Here is a 26923-nt window from a genome sequence, read left to right as displayed (position 1 = left end):
CATTATGTGTAAGAAGTATTGTCTATCCCTCTTCATTATCTCTTCAACCAATCTATTGAAATGAGGATTCATTATGGATTCTTCTATATTTGCTGATTGTATTGAAAAGTTGTCCACATTGTCATTGTGTGTAGCCTTGTTGTTTGTAGTGTCTGCGTTTTCCACATTTGGAATGTGTCTATAAACATCCATGTCAGGCAATGTAGTGTGCTCAGGATTGAAAAATAAATCATTGTCATACTCATAAGAACTCATGTTTGCGGACTCTTGAGATTCTTTAGCTTTTCTCCTAGATTTTTGAAGACGGGTTTCAACCATGAACTAGGTGTTTGACCAAGATGTGTGAGACTAGATGAAAAATGGAAAGAGTATGGAAGACCAAGAGTTGTATGGAGCGTAAATGAATCTGAAGTTTACTTGCAATGTCCTAAGTGTAAGACCAAGTATGTAAGTAGTAGAGTAGGTGTGACTTCCAAAGAGAGGATAGTTTCTCTTGATGAGGTAAGTTGACCTTGACTCTAAGTAAAACCAAATGAGACCCAAAGGTAAGAAACCTTGATGAGGGACCACTTAGCAAAGTGTAGTTGTATGTAGTATGTTGACAAAGTATGATGAGGACTAGCAAGTGACCTTTTGACTCAAGTTTAGACAAGTATGAATGTAAAATGAGATGTGAAGCAATGATGGATTGTATGAGACCCAGAGATAGGTTGAATGCTAGATGAAACCTGAAGAAACAACCTAGGAAGCTCAAGTATTCTGAAACTGATTTTTCTTTTCTTTGTTGGACTCTGAAATTTTCTTGCAATTTTGAACACAGACGCGACTATATACTTCACAGACGCGGTTTCCGGACACAGACGCTACTCTGTTTAACCCAGACACGCTTCTGCGATTTTCTTGTTTATGTTTGCTAGACTGTAAAGGTTTTTGCAATTCTAGACACAGACGCTACTGTATACTTCACAGACGCAATTCCCAGACAAAGACGTGTTTTTGTTCGACACAGACGCTGCTAGATACACAGACACTATTATTCCCTTCACAAATGCGCTTAGATTACTCAGACATGGTTAAAACAGACACAAACGCGTTTCTGTAAACTTCGTGCAATTTTTCCAAATTGTGAAGTTGTTTTGTTGTGACCAAATCCGACTGTTTGACTGTTTTTCGTGACAAGAGGACATAATGTTGATGAGGACTCAATGTTTGCAAATGTTTAGACTCCAAAAGTGTGTTGTTTGATGTAAAATGTTTTGCATACACCTGAAGACACAAAAGACACAATGTTTTGTTGTTTGGTCTTGAATGCTTTGAATGTTTAACATAAGTCAAGCACAATTCTTATGGCTGGCCAAGACAATAGTTGTTGATCCCACATAGGGTTTTACCCCCGAGGCTACGCTATTCAGAGCAGATACTTAGATGCTTGACCTCACTGGCTCCACCCTCGGCACTCACTTCTCGGGTCAGCCAAGCATCAGTCCCCATGAAAACTCCCCATGGCGAACTTTGTATCTCTACTAAGAACCGTATGTGTGTGGGCCGCTACCAGAGGTCCGACCTCCTGCCCCAACAACTAGAAGGATTTGGGCCTCTAAAATAAAATGGTGCTAGTAAGGGCATCCGCTCGTGTGGCCATACATGCGGCACTTTTAGCTCTGTAAATACAGAAGGCTCCCAGCCGGTAGGGGTTACGCCCTACAAATGATCAAATAAATTTGATCAAACAGGTTTATGGGGAGACATAGTGTCGGTATGAACTAATCAGCACACGTTATCCATAGTTTTCACCATGAATACATTTGATTATAGTGGTTCGGATGAGGTGGGTTTTCCTCGCTACCACTTGGGTCGTCCTCTTCTCACTAGTAGTCCTAATGACCACACGGAAAGATAGGCCCTCTAAAGATTAAACAAAAAGAGCCTATTGCTCAAGACACAAAAGACAATGATTCAATTTTAGTGCACCAATGGAAGTGTTCGCTAATCTATGAAAACAAGGCACACAACAAAATTTCAAAACCCTAGCCAAGGACCTGCAACAAAATTTGGTAGTAGTTTGGGTTGTTTCAAATGATCACCCCTTCCTACAAGCACACAAGTTAGGTAAATTTTTGAAACCCAAAAGAGTTTGTGAAAGAGGGGCATTCAACCAAAATGTTTTAGCTTCCCAGGCGAGCTGCACAAACTTAGTTAGCTAGATCTGAAAGGGTTAGTCCAAAAATAAACCAGATCTGAAACCCTAAGTACGAAATCCGAAAACCGAATCAATGAAAATTTGAAAATTTTGAAACATTCAAAACACAGGCGCTGCTACCTATGACACAGATGTGTCTGTATGACACAGACACGGTTCTGTGACTCACAAACGTGGTCAAAAATCATAGACGCCCTTATCGGACACAGACGCGATCAAAAACAACACAGACGCGCTTATAAAACATAGACGCTCCTGTCTGAGACCTGCAAAATAAAATTTGTCAAAAACACAGACGCGACTCTAGTATCCACAGACGCTCCTGAAAATCAGAGACGCGATCCGAAAGTTCGCAGACGCGGAAAAACCTAAAATGTCGTCGAAAAATGTCCGACCTGCAACTTCAAAAACGCAAAATCTGCAACAAAAAAGGTTAAATGCAAAGGGACAAGAGTCCCACTGGGCGTGCCAAAATGTGTATGGTGAAAATGGATAACAATAATAACAATATTGAAAGGCTAAATGAATTCAACCACAAAACCCTAGCCTAACAATCAACAAAGATCCACCATAACATATGAAGATTACCTAAGACAATGCAAATCAAATGAAATCACAAAGATTATACCATCACATGTCCAATAGGGTTTTGATCTCCATTCTTCCTATCTCCATTGATCTTGCTTGATATATTTGCTCTCAGATTTTATGTGCACAAGAGCTCAATAAAGAACGGAATGTGGTTGCAAGTAGGATCGTAGTGTAGTCAAGTCCTTAAGATGATTCATTAGAATGATTGATTAGGGTTTGATAGTGAAGGAAGCATCTCCTTATATAGAAGACACTATATAAAATGGAGGGATAAGATTGAGAGGTGTAAAAAGAGGTCGGCTATGATTAGAGGGTAGGTAGAAGAAATAGTAAAATAATGAAAGAAGTAGGTAGTGTAGGAATTAAGAGATGAATGACATGTGTCATGTGTAGAAAAGGCTAATGAATTAATTAAATAAATAAAGATTTATTTAATTAATAGAAGAAGTGGGATCAATTAAATAAATAAGATATTTATTTAATTAAGGAAAATGATAATTTAAATAAATAAATGTATTTATTTAAATGAGAAATAAGGCTAGAAGAGGACAAATGAATTAATTAAATAAATAAAGATTTATTTAATTAATAGAAGAATTAAGCTTAGATAATTAAATAAATAAAATATTTATTTAATTAGACTGGACAATTTTAGGTGTCTACACATGGCTTAGAAGGTACCTAGTGAAGAAGTCTAACTTGTGGTTGTTCAAGGACTTCAAGACACATAGGAAGATTCTTCATTATTATAACCTTGTTGTAGCTTCAAATGTTCATTTGATCAGATATGGGGGTAGACCACTAAATTAGAACCTATGGAAGGTTCGTGATTTTGACCATGAGGCCACACTAGACACGATAAAGAGTAGAGTAGATCTAGATGGTTCATTGGATTAAATGTAAATGTAAAAAATTGTAATATCAATCTTATTTGGATATATGTACATGACTTGTATTTTTGACTACTTGAGGCATTGTAGTATAAAAAATTATGTTTTTCTCTTGTTTTGTGTGATTTTATGTAAATAATGTCATTTTGGACCATTAGAGATCACATGGGATCATTTTGTGAAGTTTTAGACTAATATGGTAAAAGATGTAAAAATTGCTCATTTGTTGTCAATCACTCAAAGTGTGAAAAATTATCAAAATTTAGCATCATTTTTCTCGATGTTAGTGACATGTAAGAACAATTCATCTGATCCTACAAGATTATGTTATGGCACTCTAAAAAATCCTCTCTCGGTTTAGGTAGACTAGGATCCAATCGCTCGTTGTGAAACTTTCTCGGTTGTGACAAAAAAGCGTTAGATGGGTTCAATGAAAAGTTGCATAATGCCCCATCTTTCAATCTTCTTATTGCGACACCAAAATGTCAGCTTGTACATGTCAGGGTGGCTGGGTTTATGCTAGGAATGCCTTCTTTTTTCTCTCCAACTCGTCCGATCGTTGCGGGCCACACCCTAGCAACAAAATCGCCTAAGTGCTCAAGTTGCTCAAAGTTGTCAATATTTGGCATTGCGTTTCTCAGTGCGCATTAATCATAGGAATGAGTCGTCGGATGCTGCGGGGTCATGTTATGGCACTCTATAAAATTCTCTCTCGGTTTCGGTAGAATTGGATCCAGTTGCTTGTGGTGACACTTTCTCGATTGCGACAAAAAGCGTCAGATGAGTTCAATGAAAAGTTGCACAATGCCCCATGTTTCAATCTACTCATCCTGACACCAGACTGTCAGCTCGTACACATTGGTGTGCCCAGGTTTATGCTAGGAATGACTTCTTTTTTCTCTCCAACTCGCCCGATCGTTGTGGGCCACACCCTAGCAGCGAAATCGCCTAAGTGCTCAAGTTGCTCAAAGTTGTAAATATTTAGTATCACATTTCTCAGCACCTATTAATCATAAAAATAAGCCATCTAATCCAACAGGGTCCTGTTATGGCATTCTAAAAAAACCTCTCTCAGTTTTGGTAGAAACGGATCTAGTTGCTCGTGGTGACGCTTTCTCGGTTGCGACAAAAAGCGTCAGATGAGTTCAATAAAAAGTTGCACAATGCCACATCTTTCAATCCGCTTGTCGTGGTAGTGAATCGTCAGGTTGTATGTGTCAGGGTGCCCAATTTTATGCTAGGAATGCCTTTTTTTTCTCTCTAACTCCCTCGATCGTTGTGGGCCACACCCTGGCAGCAAAATCGCTTAAGTGCTCAAGTTGCTCAAAGTTGTTAATATTCAGCATCATGTTTATCGGCACCTATTAATCATAAGAACAAGCCATCTGATCCTACAGGGTTGTGTTATGGCAATGTAAAAAAGCCTCTCTCGGTTTCGGTAGACTCGGATTCAGTTGCTCGTGGTGATGCTTTCTCTGTTGCAACAAAAAGTGTCAGATGAGTTTAATGAATAGTTGCACAATGCCCCACCTTTCAATCCACTTGTCACGACACCAAACCATCATCTCATATGCCTTGGGGTGCCCGGGATTACACTAGGAATGTCTTCTTTTTGCTCTCCAACTCGTCCGATCGTTGTGAACCACACCCTGGCAGCGAAATCACCTAAGTGCTCAAGTTGCTCAAAGTTGTAAATATTTGGCATCACATTTTTTGGTGCCTATTAACCATAAGAACAAGTTGTCTGATGCTATGGGGTCATGTTATGGCACTCTAAAAAAATCTCTCTCAGTTTTGGTAGAAACAGATCCAGTTGCTTGTGGTGACGCTTTCTCGGTTGCAACAAAAAGTGTCAGATGAGTTCAATGAAAAGTTGCATAAGGGCCCATCTTTCAATCCGCTCGTATAGGAATGGAGCCATCAATGCGTATGCATTGGGGTGCCCGGGTTTACACTAAAAATGCCTTCTTTTTCCTCTCCAACTCGCACGATCATTGCGGGCCACACCCTAGCAGCGAAATCGCCTAAGTGCTCAAGTTGCTCAAAGTTGTCAATATTCAACATCATATTTATTCGCACTCGTTAATAATAAGAACTAGCTGTTTGATCCTATGGGGTTGGATTATGGTACTGTAAAAAAACCTCTCTCGATTTTGGTCATATGGTGTCCAATTGCTTGTGGCGATGGTTTCTCGGTTGTGACAAAAAGTGTTAGATGAGTTCAATGAAAACATGCACAATGCCCCATCTTTCAATCCGCTCATTGTGGCATGGAACCATCAGCTCGTACACATTGGGGTGCCTGGGTTTACACTAGGAATGTCTTCTTTTTTCTCTCCGACTCGCTTGATCATTGCAGGCCACACCCTAGTAGCGAAATTGCCTAAATGCTCAAGTTGCTCAAAGTTGTCAATATTCGACATCATGTACCTTGGCACCCATTAATCATAAGAATGAGCCATTTGATCCTATGGGGTTGTGTTATGGCACTCTAAAAAAGACTCTCTTGGTTTTGGTAGACTCAGATCCAGTTGCTCGTGGCGACGCTTTCTCAGTTCCTACAAAAAACATTAGATGAGTTCAATGAAAAGTTGCACAATGCCCCATCTTTCAATCCACTCATCGCAGCACCGAATCGTCATCTCGTACGCATGGGGGTACCAAGTTTTATGCTAGAAATGCCTTATTTTTGCTCTCAAACTCGTCTGATCGTTGCGGGCCACACCCTGGCAGTGAAATCGCCTAAGTGCTCAAGTTCCTCAAAGTTGTCAATATTCGGCATCGCGTTTCTCAGCACCTGATAATCATAATAATGAGACATCTGATCCTACGGGCTTGTGTTATGGCACTCTAAAAAATCCTCTTTCAGTTTCGATAGACTCAGATCCAATTGCTCATGGCGACGCTTTCTTGGTTGCGACAAAAAGTGTCAGATGAGTTCAATGAAAAGTTGCACAATCCCCCATCTTTTAATCCGCTCATCGCGACACTTAAACGTCATCTCGTACACATTGGGGTGCCTGGTTTTACACTAGGAATGCCTTCTTTTTTCTCTCCAACTCGCCCGATCATTGTGGGCCACACCCTGGCAGCGAAATCGCCCAAGTGCTCAAGTTGTTCAAAGTTGTCAATATTTGGCATCGTATTTCTTGGCACCTAGTAATGATAAGAACAAAAAATCTAATCCTATGGGGTCGTGTTATGGCACTCTAAAAAAGCCTCTCTCGGTTTTGGTAGACTCAGATCATGTTGCTCGTGGTGACACTTCCTCGGTTGCGACAAAAGCGTCAGATGAGTTCAATGAAAAGTTGCACAATGCCCCATCTTTCAATCCGCTTGTCGCGGCACCAGACCGTAAGCTCGTACGCATTGGGGTGGCCAGTTTTACACTAGGAATGCCTTTTTTTTTTTCTCTCCAACTCGCTCGATTGTTGCGGGCCACAGCCTGGCAGCGAAGTCACCTAAGTGCTCAAGTTGCTCAAAGTTGTCAATATTAGGCATTGCGTTTCTCCACACCCGTTAACCATAAGAATGAGTTGTCTAATCCTACGGGGTCATGTTATGTCACTCTAAAAAAGCCTCTCTCAGTTTTGGTAGACTCGGATCCAGTTGCTCATGGCGACACTTTCTCAGTTGCGACAAAAAGCATCAGATGAGTTCAATGAAAAGTTTCACAATGCCCCATCTTTCAATCCGCTCATCGCAGCACCGAACCGTCAGCTCGTATGCATCGGGGTGGCTAGGTTTATGCTAGGAATGCCTTCTTTTTGCTCTCGAACTTGCCCGATTGTTGCGGGCCACACCCTAGCAGTGAAATCGCTTAAGTGCATGCATTAGATGAATAGAAGTTTATGGGCTATGCAATTTTTTTAGAATGGGAATTGGTACAATGGTGTCTTACATTGTCTAATTTTGGTTCTTTCCATGTTTCCTTTATATAGTCTTTTTTCAACTATAACTATTGAATTTGTGTTGATCTCCATAAGCTTGTGTCTTGGATTACAAACATATATTTAGGTTCAAAGCTTAAGTAACAATAAAATTTGTGCAATTATTCATTTAATCATTTGTACTGCAATTATGGATAACCATGATAAATGATTTGCATTAACCAAAAAGCTACAAATCCATGCAACATTGTATACCATGAAAACTATCAAATATATCCAATACAAACAAATAGGCTTGCCAAAAGCCATATGGACATAGAATTTCACGTATTCATAAAAAAAAACATATGTTCAAAATTGCTATAAAGGCATACAACATGATATCCAATAAAGTCAAATAGGGGCTTGCCAAAAGCCATATGGACATAGAATGTCGCATATTCGTAATACAAAACATATGTTCAAAATTGCCATATAGGCATACAACATGGTATCCAATAAAGTCAAATAGGAGCTTGCCAAAAGCCATATGGACATAGAATGTCACATATTCATAATACAAAACATATGTTCAAAATTTCCATATAGGCATACAACATGATATCCAATAAAGTCAAATAGGGGCTTGCCAAAAGCCATATGGACATAGAATGTCACATATTCGTAATACAAAACATATGTTCAAAATTGCCATATAGGCATACAACATGGTATCCAATAAAGTCAAATAGGAGCTTGCCAAAAGCCATATGGACATAGAATGTCACATATTCATAATACAAAACATATGTTCAAAATTTCCATATAGGCATACAACATAGGACCCTATTCTATTCATTTCCCTCTAGGGGAAGGAAATAGATCATTAGATATCTTTTCCTGTCAAGGGGATGGAGATGTAAATGATGCAGGTGTCTTTCGAGTACATCCACTTGACCTCCTCTCTAGACTTTTTTCTAACTCCACCTGATACAATGAAAAGAATGATGTTATCATATACAAAAATTGAATTTTAGAATGACACATAATAGAATAGTCACTTACCGCATACAAATAATCATGATGTTCATCCACAACAAGTGCACGTTCATGATTTGGAGTAACAAGCCCCTCCTGTAAGAATCACAATATAAATTAAACTAAATACAAGTGTCGTTAAAATTTTCAATAACATATTATTAAGATAACAAACGTAATGCTAAATTTACTAAATTTACAAATATGTCTCATACTTCTGCTATAGCAGTTGAACTTGCTATTGATGCAGAAACACTGCACTCCATTGACGCGCGGACAGCAGGAGGAGTCTCTGATGTCAACATCTAAAAATTAAACAAAGTATATTGATTAATTGCCAAAACTATCCATATTATTTAATAACAACATTAAAGATAAATTGTTTACTTGGGTGAAAGATTGTCGATGAAATACACTTCGAGGTGTTGATGTTGAAGCTCTAGAATCAAACTACTTGACATCCAAAATGAGTAATTAGAAAATAATTCACATAAGGGTCAACTATCTACATATAATAATTATATTTCTTCACTCGTTGTATACCTGTGGAGTTGACGAAGTCATGAAAAAGGTTGCTGTAGAAATGTTGCTAGTATTGTGAATACTTTGACCTTGATTTTTTATCATAATAATTTATTAATTTAGATATATTCTCAAATTTACATATAAGATTTAATAAAAAGAATGAAATGAACTTGTAATGAAATTCACCTATATCAATGCCAAATGTTTTTTTTAGCAAGGATTCTGTCATGACAATCTTCTCTGTAGAAAACTCCGCTTGTGCATGTGCATTCTTAGAACTATTAGGATCATAAGTGCAAAGAGAACCACAAGATCAACAAAAATAAGATGGAACTCGATGCCTAGAAGAATCACCATCATCACTTGCATCACCCTCTACTAGAGACCTAACATACTGTATAAGGGTCTGAGTGAGTGAGCTAATGGAGTCTAGAGTTTTGATCTCAATACTCTCCTTCACAATGGAAGGAATAATAACATGGTCCACCATAGGTCTAGCCAAGGGTCTTGGTGGGAGATTTGGGTCACGCTGTGCACCCTCTCTATCATGTGAGGAACCCCCACCTCTACCTTGGAAATCTAGGAAATCAAAATAGTTTGGGATCTCATTAAGGACAAACTCACAGTACAATTTTCTCAAAAAATATCGGGGTACCTCATGATTATTGCATGGGGGCTGATCAATTACTATCCACCACCAATCCTAATATATTGTTCTTAATCCCTTCATGATGACACCAATGAATAGGGAATCTCCTACATCGAGGGTGTAAAGGTTGATTCATTCAAGGGTCTGTAAAAAGAGCACACAAGTCAAATTTATTAATTTTCTTTTTCTTCACTACCATATATGATAATTTGTCAGCATAAAATTGATTTTGTTCTTCCTTCTTACTGGACAAGTTAAATCACTAAATCTTAGAATCAACCTCTCAAAGTAAACTATAAACTGACAAGTTAAAGCACTAAACTATAAATGCAATATGACTATCAAGTTTAACCAGTTGACTGTTAACAGATTAACAGTAAACACCTTGAAACTCACAAACATCCAAATACTTTACTGGCATAAGTAAAACCTCATTTCAGATTGTTGTCGGTTATCATAACATATCAAAGTGGATTAAGAAGTTAAGAAATTTAACCATAGTAAACATAACCACAAAAACATTCACCACTTGACATAATATTTTTGACGTGGAAACCCAAATGGGAAAAACCACAGTGAGATGAGACTCACAAATTAACTATCTAAACTCTTCTCAAGTTCACCTTGTTAGGAGCCAAGCCTGTTAAAGCTTTTACAAAAAATTCATGTTAAGAAAAAATCTTGTTAGGGACCACCCAGTTAAGGGATTGACTATAATGCCCTATTAGAAGCAATACCCCGTGAGGAGTAACCTCGGTAGAGGATTTGAAATCCAAGCTAATGGACCACCTGGTTAGAGGATTTGAATAACACTAAGATTATTCAAGCTTACCCGGTTAGGGGATTTTAACTGTTGTAAATGTTAGAAAACAACAGGAGTTTGCTGATCTATTTGACCAGCACTACAGTTGCTTGTTCAGATCCTTTTCATGCTCCTATATTCCTTTACACAAACTATAGATACATCATTGGGTTCAGTAACCACACACTCAACTAAAACTTTTCCAACTCTGAAACAAAACAACTTATCAACCTTCTAAACAAATCAATAGGCTAGTAACACAACAAAAACCTAATTCTCACATAGAGATTACAAACAAATCGGTTCAAGTATGACCGTTGGATTACATAACAATCTCTGCACATCATTCAAGAAAGCCTTGATCGCTCCTTGATCATCGCTTCATTGAACTTAGTAACTCATCACATGTTTTGCATTGCATGCAATATACTTGCTCATTTCCAAGATAAAGACCGTTATCTCAATGCGCCAAAAATAATTTGAAACTCTTCTCATACAATATGCATACATGTCGTAATCATTACCGCTCATCATCAAATCATAAACCAATATAACCAATTCACCAAACTTAATCAGTTAGGGTTTATCAAATCAATAGGTAGGGTTTACCATTTCAACTCTCCAATACTTAGCAATAGGGGTTCACTCCACAAACTCACCTACCGGTTACAGTTCCCTTCACTAGCTCTTCCTACCGGTTACAAAACATCATTATAATAATATCATTACCGGTTACAATTGACATCAATGACAACATAACATTTCATTAATGCAATCTTCATGCAAATGCCAATAATCTCCCCCTTTGGCATTGATGGCAATACAAATATCAATTCCATTGATTTCTATGTTTGTGAATAGGAATCATGGTTTACATTTTACCATGTACTCTCCTTGTCTTCAACTGGTAGCTGGATGTAGATCTTCTCTCTGTCAATCATACCATTCTTCTTCTCATAACCACATAGTTCTTGTCCCCCTTTGACAACAATGCCAAAGTGAAAGTAAAACATGCAATGTCAAAATTTATTGTTCAACATCAACAACCTGCAATTTGATGCCCCCCTGTGGAATAACTCCACTCTACATCAATCTTGCTATACAATTCTGCAAGTAGCTCTGGGACTGATGTACTCTACATTATGCTCAATTCACCTTATGAAGGGGTACAACCCCTAGCTCACTTCTAAGATACTGAAAAGTAGTCTTAGGAAAAGGTTTAGTAAAGATATATGCAAGCTTCTCCTTGCTAGAAACATGCTCCAAGATCACATCTTTACTTTGCAACTTTTCCCTCAAGAAATGATACTTCAATTCAATATGCTTGGTTCATTTGTGCAAAACAAGGTTCTTGGAAATATATATGGCACTGGTATTGTGACATAAGGTCTTTATAGGTTCTGTAAACTTCATCTTGAAACCTTCCAAAATTTGCCTCATACAGATAGCCTAGGTACAATTCATATAAGCTACAACATACTCAGCTTCAATAGTAGACTGTGATATAGAACTCTACTTCTTGCTACTCCATGAAACAAGTCTTCCTCCAAGAAATAATGCTCCACCAGTTGTTCTTTTCCTATCATCTACATTACATGCCTAGTCTGCATCTATATACACCTTCAAGTCAAAGTTACCTTCATATGGATACCATAATCCATAGTCAATAGTACCTTTCAAATATCTGAAAATCCTCTTGGTTGCTATCAAATGTGTTTCCTTAGGATTCTTCTGAAATATAGCAACTATACCAAATGCATGAGCTATATCTAGTCTACTGTTAACAACATAGTGCAATTTCCCAATCATTGACTTGTACTCCTTCTAATCAACAGACGTGGCTTCATCGTCCTTAGACAATTTACATCCTGTAACCATTGGTGTCCCAACTAGTTTACAGTCACTCATACCAAATGTTTTTAATACCTCTTTCGCAAACTTAGACTATGTGATGAAAATACCACTCTTCATTTGTTGTATTTGCAAGCCTATGAAATTTTTTATCTCTCCCACTAGAGACATTTCAAATTCACTTTTTATTTCATTTGCAAAGTCATTACTCATGTCATCATTACCTCTAAAAATGATATCACCTACAAACACTTCACTAACCAGTATCTTATCTCATTCAGATTTGAGATATATGTTGCTATCTTCACTAGTTCTTTGAAAACCTATCTTTATTAGGTGTGAATGAAGTCTTTCATACCATGCTCTCAGTGCTTGTTTTAATCCATATAATGCTTTGTGCAATTTTCATACCATGTCTTTTTCATCAGTCAAATAATAACCATTTGTCTGCTCAATGTATACTTCTTCTTCCAGTATTCCATTCAAAAATGTTGACTTCACATCCATCTGATATACTTTGAATCCCTTATGTGCTACAAATGCAAGTAAAGTTATGACACCTTCCAGTCTAGAAACTGGTGCAAAAGTCTCACCATAATCTTCTCCTTCTTCCTTTGCATAACCTTTGCAAACCAATCTAGCTTTGTTTTGGATTACTACACCATCTTTATTCAACTTGTTCCTCAATAACCACCTAGTACCTATCACATTTTTATTCACCGGTCGGGGTACTAGGGTCCATGTGTTATTCTTATTGATTTGATCAAGCTCCTCCTCCATAGCTTTGACCCAATAATCATCTCCAAATGCTTCCTTAGTAGTTTTAGGCTCAATAGTAGAGATCATGTAATAATTCTCTCTAATTCATCTTCTAGTTAACACTCCAACATCTTTATCTCCAATAATTTGGTCAGGATTGTGATTGAGTCTCACATACCTTGGAATAATATTATCATTATCGCCAGGTTCATCTTCTTTATTATCATCATCTTCTTCTAAATCTACCTGTTCTGGTTGAACTGGTACAACAACATTCTCTTTACCAATTTCAGGTTTCATAGGTTCTGGTTCCAAAAATAGAATGCAAGGATATTCATCCTTTTTCTCCACACTAGTTTTCCCTGAGACTTCAAGATACTCATCCACTCAAACATCAACACTCTCAATGATTCTTTGTGTCTGGTTGTTATAACATTTGTAGGCCTTACTCTTGGTGGAATAACCAAGAAATATACCTTCATCACTTTTAGCCTCAAACTTACTAACATAGTCACCTCTCTTAATAAAACATTTTTTGCCAAATATCTTAAAATAACAAACATTAGGTGATATACCATACTAGTATCCATAATGAGTCTTATCCTTACCTCTTTTTACTCAAATCTAGTTCATAGTGTAAGATAGTTGTACTGATAGCTTCTCTCTAGAAAATTTTCACTACACCTCCTTGTATCAACATCATCCTAGCAGCTTCAACAACTGATCAGTTGTTCCTCTCTACAATACCATTCTATTGTGGTGTCCTCGGTACAAAAAGTTGTCATTTGTTACCATTTTATTCACAAGATCTAGTGAATTCCTCAGAAGTAAATTCATCGCCTTGATCAGTCCTCAGACACTTTATTTTCTTACCACTCTCGTTTTTAGCTAAGGCCTTGAATGCCTTGAACTTACTGAAGGCTTCTGTTTTATCCTTCAAGAATGTGACCCACATCATTCTTGAAAAATCATCAGTGAAGATCATAAAATATATGTCAACTTGAATAGTTTTAATCCTTATTGGTCCACAAAGGTCTGTATGAACCAAATCTAATAGATGTTCTACTAAAAAAGATTTTCTCTTAAAAGTTGAGGATGTCATCTTTCCCAACTGACATTCCTTACATAAAGCATTAACCAATTTGTCCAAATGAGGCAAATTTCTCACTGTCTTGGACTTACTCACTTTAACAATGTTATTAAAATTTATATTAAAAAGTATCCTATGCCAAAGACCACTATCATCTACTTTAGCAATTAAATAGTTGCTGACTTTAGGATTCGGGTAAAACAGGTTACCTTTAGTCTATTTGCCATTTGCAATCAGTTCACCTTTGTTCCCATAGATTTTGCACATACTATTCTTAAACTCCAATGGATATCCTCTATCATTTAGTTGAGCAACACTTAAAAGATTGTGCTTTAGACCTTCAACCCAGTAGACATCATCTGCACTACTCTTTACATTAAGAGAAATAGTTCCCTTACCTTTAACCATGTAGGGCGAGTAATTACCAAATCTCACAACTCTGCCATCAAATTCCTTCAAAGAAAGAAATTTGCTCCGGTCACCGGTCATATGATGTGAACAACCAATGTCAATGATCCAATCATCAGAATTATCTATGTGAGAAACTAAAGCCTTCTGATCAGATGTCTCCTCTTTAATGGCCACAAAAACAATGTCTTCATTATCATCACCCTCAGATTCCTCATCATATTAACACCATCAACTGCAATAAGACAATCAATTTTTCTTTTTCCCTTGTAATTTTTGAACTTCTCTCGCTTGTTCCCATTATCACCATTAGGACACTTAGTTGTAATGTGTCCAATCTTGTTGCATGCAAAACATTTCAAAGGTAATTTACCTCTATATTTATCGGTACCTCTGGACAACCGCTTGGCCAACAATGCTTCAATCTCAACCAAACTGTCTTCATCATCAACTTCTCTGCTGGATCTAGAATCATAAGTGTGACTGACATCTCTACTTTTCCTCATAGATGGGTTAGAAATTGAAGCTCTAAATGCAGACTCATATTTCTGAACAGTGCCATCATAACCATTTAATTCAAAAGCAGTAAGCTTACCAATGATGGAGTCAAGAATTACCTTAGTTTTGTCAATTGACTTTAGCTCCTGAATGGCTGCAACTCGGATAGCGTAGACTAGTAGCAGGGTTATCAACACCTTACTAATCACTGTGGCATCTCCCACTTTACCACCAGCACCCTTGATGTCACCAACTATCTCTTTTATCCTTTGACCATATTGTTGTATACTATCACCTTGAGCCATCTGCATGTCATCAAACTTTCTTCTTAGACTCTCTTCTTTGGAAATCTTCACATGTTCACAACCACTATAAATCTCTTCAAGTTTCCTACATACCTCATATGCAGTCTCTAGACCATGGTCATCTACATACTCTACATCAGACAAAGAACTGATAATATCCTCTAGTGCTTGATTGTTTTCTTGTTGTTCTTATTTCTGATCATCAATAATAATCCTACTAGGTACAACATATTGAGTACCAACATGTTCCCAGTATTGACTTCCTGGACTCTTGATATAAATTTTCATTCTATCACTCCATATTCTATAGTTCTCTCTATTAAACTTTGGACCTTCCTTCTTCATCATGTTCTACAAGATCTTTACCTCAAGTTGTTAGGCTTAGACCTTAGAGGACCCGAGAAGCTCTGATACCAATTGATGGTATGATGAAAGAATAAGGATCTGGTCAACTCCTAAGATGAGGGGTGAATCAATAGATAGAAAAAATGATAATAGCTTTTACCAATCTCAGAATTGACCTCTCAAAGTAAACTATAAACCGACAAGTTAAACCACTGAACTATAAATGCAATATCAATGCCAACTTTAACTGGTTGACTGTTAACAGATTAACAGTAAACAACTTGAAACTCACAAACATCCAAATACTTTACTAACATAAGTAAAACCTCATTTCAGATTGTTGTCAGTTATCATAACATATCAAAGTGGATTAAGCAGTTAAGCAATTTAACCATAGTAAACATAACCACAAAAAAATTCACCACTTGACACAATATTTTTGACGTGGAAACCCAAATGGGAAAAACCACGGTGACATGAGACTCATAGGTTAACTATCTGAACTCTTCTAAAGTTCGCCCTATTAGGAGCCAAGCCTGTTAAAGCTTTTACAAAAAGTCCTGTTAAGAACAGATCCTGTTAGGGACCATTGGGTTAAGGGATTGACTATAATGCCCTATTTGAAGCAATACCCTGTGAGGAGTAACTGCGGTAGAGGATTTGAAATCCAAGCTAACGGACCACCTATTTAGAGGATTTGAATAACACTAAGCTTGTTCGAGCTTACCCAGTTAAAGGATTTTAACTGTTGTAATTGTTAGAAAACAATAGGAGTTTGCAGATCTATTTGAATAGCACTACAGTTTCTTGTTCAGATCCTTTTCATGCTCCTATCTGCCTTTACACAAACTGCAAATACATCATCTAGTTCAACAACCACGCACTCAACTAAAACTTTTCCAACTCTTAAACAAAAAAACTCATTGACCTTCTAAACAAATCAATAGGTTAGTAACACAACAAAAACCTAATTCTCACATAGAGATTACAAAAAAATCGGTTCAAGTATGACCATTGGATTACTTAACAATCTTTGCACATCACTCAAGAAAGCCTCGACCACTACTTATCACCGCTTCATCAAACTCAGTAACTCATCACGCGTTTTTCATTACATGCAATATACTTGCTCATTCCCAAGATAAAGAGCATTATCTCAACACGCCAAAAACACTTTGAAACTCTTCTCATACAATATGCATACGTGGCATAATCATTACCGGTCATCATCAGATCATAAACCAATATAACCAATTCACCAAACTTAATCAGTTAGGGTTTATCAAATCAATAGGTTGGGTTTACCGGTTCAACTCTCTAATACTTAGCAATAGGGGTTCACTCCACAAACTCACCTACCGGTTACAGTTCCCTTCACTAGCTCTTCCTACCGATTACAAAACATCATTATAACAATATCATTACCAGTTACAATTGACATCAATGACAACATAACATTTCATTAATGCAATCTTCGTGCAAATGCCAACATATCAGACCCTTCTCCAATGGGTTTTGATTAGATTTTTTCTTTAGTCTTTTTGTTTCCCGTTTTTTACTGTCAAGTTTTCTTGTTCTCATGACTAGTCTTTATTATGAAGGCGCAAGAATTGAGTATATATTAACATGAATAAGTTGCAAAAGCAAAACAATTGATATATAACATATGTGCAAAAATATGAAGCATGTGCTCAAGAGGATGTAATAGATGCGCAATAGGATTATATGGATGCACAAAATCATTGGTTTTGGGTTTTGATTGAGTTGTTTGATTCTATATTATTTTTGATCAATTCTAGAGGCTTGAGTAGGCCCAGTAATATGTTTTTCATGTAATGTTGAGTTCTTAATACCATTGGATTTGATTTGTGTTAATTTTCCCATTCCCATGCCTAGTTGTGGAATAATTTGGTGATTTACGCTTTAGTTTCAATTTCAAGACTTAACCCTTGTTGATAGGGTTAGCATGGAAAGTCCTATTTCAGTTATTTTATCTAAGCTTGATAGGGGATTTATGTTGGAGTGATTTCTATTTGAACTTTATGTGTTAGGATAGCTAGGTTAATTAAGTGGGAGTGGCTTACTATGGGGGTTGGGGCCCTAATTGGCTGTCAACGTAACCCATAGGAGAGTAGATTAATAAGGGGTAACATTATTAATAGAACTTTGGGCTGGGTTATACAAAATAATAATATCATTTTTTGTGCTTCACTCATGGTCTCATGTGCTCATATAGAAAGAAGATGAGATTGGATAGGCCTATCTGTTTGAAGAGATGTTGGAACTAGCATGTTGTGTAGTACCTTGTCTTCATGAATGGATTGTACAATACCTCATGAGTTCTCTCTCAGGGCTTGGTTCTGGAGTTAGGAGAGGGTAAGATTGTAAGGGTAACTCATGAGAGGCTATGTGATGAAAAACTCTTTGTATGTACCCTAGTTTCCTATTGTGTTGTTCATTTTATGTGTAAGCCTCTTTGTGTCTTTGTTAGTCCTTTGAAGGTTTATATTGTTATCGTTTCTTTGGATATCTTTTCAGATGTTCTTTGGATGTTTCTTTGGTTTGCATCCTTACTTCCTTATCTTGTGTATCTTGGTTGTGGTTTGAGTTCAGTTCTTTTACCCCTACCTTTTTTGTTTATTTTTTGGGGCCTTGTGTCTCTTTCCAACACGAGTGTGGACCTGCTAGTTCCACATGGTTGGGTTGTAGTCTTTAACCATCCATTGTGGTTTTTCTCATGAGTTCTTGTTCATGAGCAACTGGATAGATCTTACCTAAGTGTGTTCCAGTGATTCTATATTTATATATAGATTGTTCTAATTTTGTAATGTAATTGTTATGTGTCTTCTAGAAGCAATCTAAGAGAATATGTAATTGTATAATTATATTCATATTTGAAGGGATATTTGTAAATAAATTTTCCAAGTGGAAAAGGTTGTAATAGGAGTATTGTAATAGATGCATTTGGATTAATAGATATCTTTTAAGTGAATGTACACATATAGATTAAATGCATCTTCTCATTCTTTATGAACGTTGTCATAGGAATATTTCATTTCGTGCTTTAAAATGAACCTAGCATAGATCTTTATATGATAAGTTATATGATTAATGAATGATAGTGAGTGTTGCCTAGTAGCAATGCTAGGAGATCCTATGGTGTAGTCACCACTTAGGAGGGACCTCAAAGAGATCAATCCGGACTAGGTAGACAGAGTAAACACAATGGAAACAAGAAACTATGATGGAGGAAATGCAAAACTAAATTTATTAGATCAGGGAAACTGATTATAGATAACCGATAACATCCAAGTTACAAGATTCGGCTCACCGACCTGCTACAAACCTGCTTAAATATAGAACATGTCACTCCCTGATTTCCAAACCTAAGATATATATAGTATATTCTATCTGATTTCCTCTTACTAACTTCTAATGCTCAATTATAGCGATTTATATGATCCAAGAAGATCCAGTCGACCCATAAAAGGATCAAATGTCGAAGAACAAGACTAAACGTGTAAAACAAATAGGTCAGCCTCCACCAAAGAGACTCCTCCAGAAAATCCAAAGGATGAAGTGAGGATCAAAGGGAAGATTGACCAAATGCCAAGGAAAATTGGAATCAATGCAGAGGGCTCTTCAAGATACAAAAGAGATCTAATAGATTCACCAATACAAATAGGTCTAAATGCTTCCAGTGCCAAAAAATTGTCTCGGAATCCATAATCAATAACTTACCAGAAAATGATCCAAACACTCTATGGGTTAGGAATAAGGGCTATGATCATGTCCTCAAGCTAAATCCAAATCCACAAGATCCGGTGAGCCAATGCATGGAAATGCAAAATGAAATATTGAAACTGTAAGACAAAAACAAACAAAAAGAAATATTTTTGCTTGATGCAAGATTACCAAGAACTGGGGATGCTCCTGCATTAGACATCCAAAGTTGCTAAAAAAGTGGGTCTCTTACTTTGCCAGGGTCAAATGAAAACCAAGGCATTTCACCTCTGCCTAAGAAATCCAAGATGAATCTTCAACTGGTCTGTCCTTCAATTTTATAAGATACTCCTTATACTGTCTACTCTGGGTGCTACATCCAATCCTACTATCAAAATATCTTCAATTTGATCTGGCCCCATCTGGGGCAACTATTTCTGCAAGTTTGCAATCCTGTCCTCACTAAATTCTGATTCATGATACTGGTGTAGATCTGCAAGGTTAAATATAAGTGAAATACTCAAATTATCCAGTAACTCCACTACATATGCATTTCCGGAACTGAACTTCCTCAAGATCTTACAAGGTCCAAACTTCCTCATTTGCAACTTGTTATAGGTTCCAACTGGAAATCTCTCTTTTCTCAGATACACCATCACTTCATCAGCAACTTCAAGTTCCTTGTGTCTTCTCTTTTCATCTTCTTTCTCCTTATACTTGTTGTTAATATCCTCCAAATGCTTCTTAACCTGAATATGAAAGGCCTTCATGTGATCTACAAATTCTTGTGCCTCTGCACTCTACTTGTCTTCATTACTAACATCTCTTGATTCCGATATACCTGTAGGGTGTGCTCCAGTAACAATCTCAAAATGTGTTATTTCGGTACTCCTATTCATTGAATTATTGTGGGCAAAATTTTCTTGTGTAAGAATCAAATCCCAACTTCTAGTTTTCTCTCCAACTAAGCATCTAAACGAATTTCCCAAGCTCTGGTTTACTACTTCTATATATTCATCAATCTATGGGTGAAAAGTAGAACTGAATTTCAAATCTGTCTTCATCTTTTTCCAAAGTGTTCTCCAAAAATAACCAATAAACTTAGTATCTCTGTCTAAAACTATGCTCTTAGGTAATCCATGCAACCTTACCACTTCCTTGAAAAATAGGTCATCTATATACAGTTCATCTGATGTTTTCTTACAAGGTATGAAATGAGCCATCTTCAAGAATCTATCCACTACCACAAATATAGAATCCATGCTTATATCCTCCCAAGGCCTCTCCAGTACTATCAAAGGTTTATACAATCCTACATTATGACTACTGCCTTTTGCCAATTGACAATCTACAACTCTGCACAAGTTTCCTAACATCTTTATGAATCTGAGGCCAAAAGTAATTCTCACTCACCAATGCAGTTGTCTTGTCAATACCAAAGTGTCTGGCTAATCCTCCACTACGCTTCTCCTTTATCAGATTCTCCCTCATAGAACTCTTAGGTATGCACAACTGGACTCTTCTGAATAACATCCCATCTTGAATGAATTAATCCAACCACTTGCTTCTATCTACCATAAACGGTTCTCTACATGCTTTCCAAGGTTCTGCAAAATTTGCATCATCATCATACAAGGTCTTAAACTCCTCAAATCCTAATATTGTCACCCTCATTTCTATCAAAAAATTCCTCCTTCTACTCAATGCATCAACAACTTTGTTAGATTTCCAACTTCTATGCTTTAATACAAAGGTATAACTCTTTAAAAATTCTACCCATCTCATATGTCAATGATTCAACATAGTCTAACTGTTTAAATACTGCAAGGCTTGATGATCAGTATACAATACAAACTCCTTAGGAAATAGGTAATATCTCCATTAATTCAAGGCTTGAACTATGGCATAAAATTATTGATCATACACTAAATATCTCCTCTTGTCATCATTCAATGTCTCACTGAAATAAGCTACTGCTCTCCCTTCCTGACTCAATATGGCTCCAATTGCAGTTCCACTTGCATCACAATCTACTTGAAACACTTTCTTGAAATCCGGTAAAGATAACATAGGTTGCTCATTCACTTTCGGTTTCAGCAACTCAAAACTTTTGTTTTCTCCGGTTGTCCACTTTAATTCCTTCCTATCTCCCCTCATTGTCTCAGTCATAGGGTTACAAACTAAACTGAAATTTCTGATAAACTTCCTATAGAAACTAGCCAATCCATAAAATGATCTTACCTCTCCAATGCTCTCCGATGTAGGCCATTCAACAATTGCTTTTACTTTCTTAGGGCCCATCTTCAAACCATCCACAACTATCACAAATCCCAAATAGACTAACTCTTCCTTCATGAAAGTTCACTTCTTAAGATTTATCAACAACTTTTCTTCTCTCAACCTCTACAAAATTTGTCTTAAATGCAACAAATGCTCCTCTTTTGTCTTACTGAAAATCAGAATGTCATCCAAATATAAAATAGCAAACTTACCCAAGAATTTCTTCAATACCTCATTCATCAACCTCATGAAAGTACTAGGTGCATTAGTCAACCCAAAAGGAATCACCAACCATTCATATGATCCTTCATTTGTCTTGAATGTGGTCTTCCACTCATCTCCTTCTCTAATTCTGATATGATGATATCCACTCTTCAAGTCTATCTTTGTGTAATATTTGGCTCCACTCAAACAATCTATTATGTCATCCATCCTAGGTAAATGAAACCGATACTTCACTATGATCTTGTTTATTTCTCTAGAATCGGTACCCATCCTCCATTCTCCATTCATCTTAGGTGTTAATACTACTGGTACTGCACAGGGACTCAAACTTTGTCTTAGAAAACCTTTCTTCAACAATTCTTGCACTTGTATATTCAACTCTTCATTCTCCGTCAGTGTCAACAAGTGTACAACTTTGTTAGGCAAACTAGCTCCATGAACTAGGTCTATACAATGACTGATACTTCTTACAAGTGGTAATCTATTAGGCACATTATCTGAAATGATGTCTACATACTCTGTCAGTATCTACTTTATCTCTTCTAGTTGTTCTTTTTCATGGTCCGGATACTCAGTCTTCTTAGGAACTAAGGCAAAATACACATTCGCATGTCTCATTCCATCCAAGAATTTCCTTCCATCTACCTAGAAAATTGTAGCATTCATACATACTTCACTTTTTCAGGGGTTCCTCAAAGGGTAACAAGGTTTGTTTCATCCCATTTGCTACTATAGTGTATATGTTCTTTCTCCCAGTATGTATTGCCTATCTATCAAACTGCCAAGGTCTACCCAACAAAAGATGACAAATATCCATAGCCATAATATCACATAAGACTTCATCATGATAATTCCCAATTTTTAATTTCACCAAACATTGCTCATTTACCAACAACTTTTGATCATCCTTAATCCATGCTATCCGATAAGGCTTAGGGTGTTTCAATGTTTCCAAATTCAACTTATTCACCATATCTTCTGAAACAAGATTATCTGAATTGCCACTATCAATAACAACTTTACAACACTTACCAGATACCTTACATCTGGTCTTGAACAAATTATTCCTCTACAAGGGCACTTCATCTCCTCCAATATAACACAAAGCTCTCCTCATCATCAATAGTTCTCCATCTCTTAGTTTATTAGCTGATCCGGTGGGGCTTTCTTACACCACAGTTGTTCTCCCGATATTATCTATCTTCTTACATTTGAAAGAATGATGTTCTTCTCCTCCACATTTATAGCGTGTTCCTCTAAACACTCTCTTGTCTTGTCTCATGCCATCTTTTCCAAAAGTCTAATTCCTGTACCCATTTGTTTCTCTCCTCCGATAGAAATTTCTATCATCCTTTCGGTATGAATTACCTTCTTTGCTCACTTCCTTGTCCTTGTTCTAATCCATATAGGTTCCTCTTCCTTTGGTATATCCTATTCCTCCTTTAAATACTCCTCTAGAAAACCTTCCACCTCTACCTCTCTACCTTTGCTCATGTCTTTTGTTCAACTTCTCTTATGTTTTCAGGGCATACTAGTAAGCTTCTTCCACACTCTGCAACTTGATCAAACTGAGTTCATCTTGTATAGAAATCCACAATCCATTCAAATATCTTGAAACTTGTTCAACCATCATCAACATGTCTAGATCTGATATTCAGCTTGTAAAATGCTTTAATGTACTCCTTCACATTAGATTTTTTCTACCTCAAATTCTGCAACTTTCGAAACAAATTCACTTGATAATCAACTAGCATAAATTTTAATTTCAACTTAGCAACCATCTGATCCCATGTCTTGATCTTGTCTTTACCTATTCTTTGTCTATCAACTTGCAAACTCTCCCATAAAAGAGATGCATGACCCTTCAACTGGGTATGAGCATATTTCACCTTTCTTTCCTCTATAGTGTTCTCAAAATAAAAATATTTCTCCATCTCCAAGATCCAATCCATCAATTCATCTGAATCCAAATTTTTATCATATTCCAGTGTGGTAAAATATGGTCTAGTATTCACCCTACTCAAAACCCTAAAAAATCTCTCTTCATCCAGATCAATTGCCAATGGGTTTACTTGCTCTACTGGGGCTTCTTCTCCTTCATCTTCGCTCACATCTTCAATATGTTAGCCTCTTCTCTGGGCTATCTCAATGGCTTGCAGCTGAGTTGCAATTCCTTGTAACATTTCCATCACAGCAGGGTCTACATTCCCATGTACTCCACCATTCCTATTTTCTCTTCGCACTATCTTCACGCCAGTCCTCTGTAGCTACAACGCGATCTCTAGAATGAAAAAATCGCTCTGATGCCACTTGTTGCGGTCATCGATTAGGAGAGACCTTAAAGAGATCAATCTAGACCGGTCAGCAAGAGTAAACACAATGAAAACACAAGGATATTATGGAGGCACTGTAGAATTGATTAAATTATACCATGAAAATTTTATACAATCAACCGGTTCACTGACCTGCTAAAATATGCTTAATTACAGATTAGGTCACAATTGGGACCTCAAATCCTAAGATCTATCTTCTATGTTCTATATCTTAACTGACCTTCATTCTAATGCTCAATTACAATGATTTATACAATCCAAGGGGATCCGGTCAGCCCAAAAAGCGATCAAATTCGGAAGAACAAGACCTAACGTGTAAAAACAACAAGGTCGGCCTCCGCCAAATAAATTCCTCTGAAAAATCCAAAGATGAAGTGCAGATCAAAGGGAAGGTTGACCACATACCAAGTAACATCAGAATTAATTCTCAGGGCTCTCCAAGCTATGAAAGGGATCCGGTAGATTACAAATGCAAATAGGTCCAGGCAATCGTTACCAGAAAACTGTCTCGGAAACCAGTAGCGATAACTTGCTGGAAAATGATCCAAAAGCTCCACGATTTAGATATAAGGTACATGATCAGGTCCCTAAGAAAAAATAGTACTCCTCAAGATCCAGTGAGCCAATTCTATAAAATATAGAATGAAATGCTAAAACTGTAAAATAGAAAGCAAAACGAAAAGGAAATATTTTTGGTTGATGCAAGATTTCCAAGAACCGGGGATGCTCCTACATCAAAAATAGAGAGGGATTCTTCCGAGTTTTTTATTTCTCTATAAAAATTCCTTCCTTCCATACTTAGCTCCATAATCTCAGCTTTGAATGGCTCGTGAATCTTGAATTCAGTCCCATGCACACTAAGGACCCTTTTGTTCCAACCTTTCAGAAACCTGTTCGTTATCTTGTGATCCTAGCCATGGAGTTTTCTAACATAAGGTTCTAGACCACCATCCACAACTTCCATCCATAGATATTTTTTTTTCTCTCATAAGGCACATGATCACAGTTCTATTATGTTCTTGTCTCCCCCCATATAACTATTACCTCTACAAATTTTGGTATTCAAACTAAACCCAGGCTTAAACCATAAGCTAAAAAACTAGACCCACAAGAACAATCTAGAAGGTTAACTCCATTTGTTTCTAGGAATTCCTTTACACATGTGAAAAGATAACATTATTAATACTCTATCGATGAGATATTATCAGCATCCTTCTCAACTAGCTGACACAAATGAAAAAGAAAGGAATCCCCCTCCCACCACCATTTAAAATCATCACTAATCACATGAAGATTTGCCACATGATCTGCAAGTTTATTGTCCTCCCTAAAAATATGGGAAATTTGAATTTCATCCAACTTGGAAATCTTATCAAACCATTCCTGAATGAGATGTTTAATAGTCCAGCTAGGGGAGGTGTTTTTACTCAAACAGTTAATGATGTTTAGAGAGTCACTTTCCAACTAGACCTTCTTGTACCCTCCACATATAGCCATTTGAAGCCGAATGTAGGCCACATTTGCCTCAACAAAGTGGTTTGTTAGAGTGTCTAGTAGGAGTGCAACTACTGAGACAAGCCTACCATTGTAGTCATGAGAAACTCCCCCACAACTTGCCAGCCCAGGATTTGCTTTGGGTGCCTCGTCAACATTAATTTTGATCCATCCTCTAGAAGGATCAACCCAAACAATGTTGGTCTGGTATGTTTAATCTTAGTAATTGGTCTAGAAATGTCCCAATCAATGTGCCATCTATTAATTATGTTCCAATCTAGATCAAATGTCACAATGGTAGGGTCAAGCTTTTAAGAAGGACAGGAAGAAATGAAGTTTTCCTTAATATTGGTCTGAATGTAATGGGCTACAAGAAACACATGAGATTCATTGTCTTGGAAAATATGATTATTCCTTTCCTTCCAAATACCCCAAGTGACATGAGGGAGCATAAAATTCCATAAAACCTGAAGAGAATGATTATCAGAGGGGCAAGACCATTGGAACCAACACTCCAAAAGGTTGAGAGAAAAATACCAACTAACACCCCAAAGATCAAAGAAGTGTTCCCAAATATCCTGGACAAATGGACAATGCATTAATAGATGAGAAACATCTTCAGCGGACTCCTTACAAAGAAAGTAGCGATTCAACAAAGACAACCCTCTTCTAAATAATTTATCAATAGAGAGCACCTCATTTTGTGTAAAGAGCTAGAAGAAAATATTAATTTTGGGAATCAATAACTTGTTCCATAGGAAGGACTAGAATGGGGCCAGAGCAAAATATCAAAAGAGAAGCGCAAAATCCTGAGAAATAGAAAAGGCTTTAGAAGAAGATCCTTCCCAAACCAGAAAATTCTCAGTAGGGAAGGACAAAATATGAACATTCAAGAGCCATTTCTACAGAGGGAGGAGCAATGGGTCAATACTAATAAGGTCAATCCATTTGCCATCCTGAATATAATCGGCAACCCAGTGGCTAACCTATTCTTTACACACGTCTAGAAAAGGAGTTGCCTAAGAACAATCTCTCAAAGGATAGTCAC

The sequence above is a fragment of the Cryptomeria japonica genome, chromosome 11 (assembly GCF_030272615.1).
Source record: "Cryptomeria japonica chromosome 11, Sugi_1.0, whole genome shotgun sequence".
In the NCBI taxonomy this organism is placed as follows: Eukaryota; Viridiplantae; Streptophyta; class Pinopsida; order Cupressales; family Cupressaceae; genus Cryptomeria; species Cryptomeria japonica.
Note: the sequence above shows the minus strand (reverse complement) of the source record.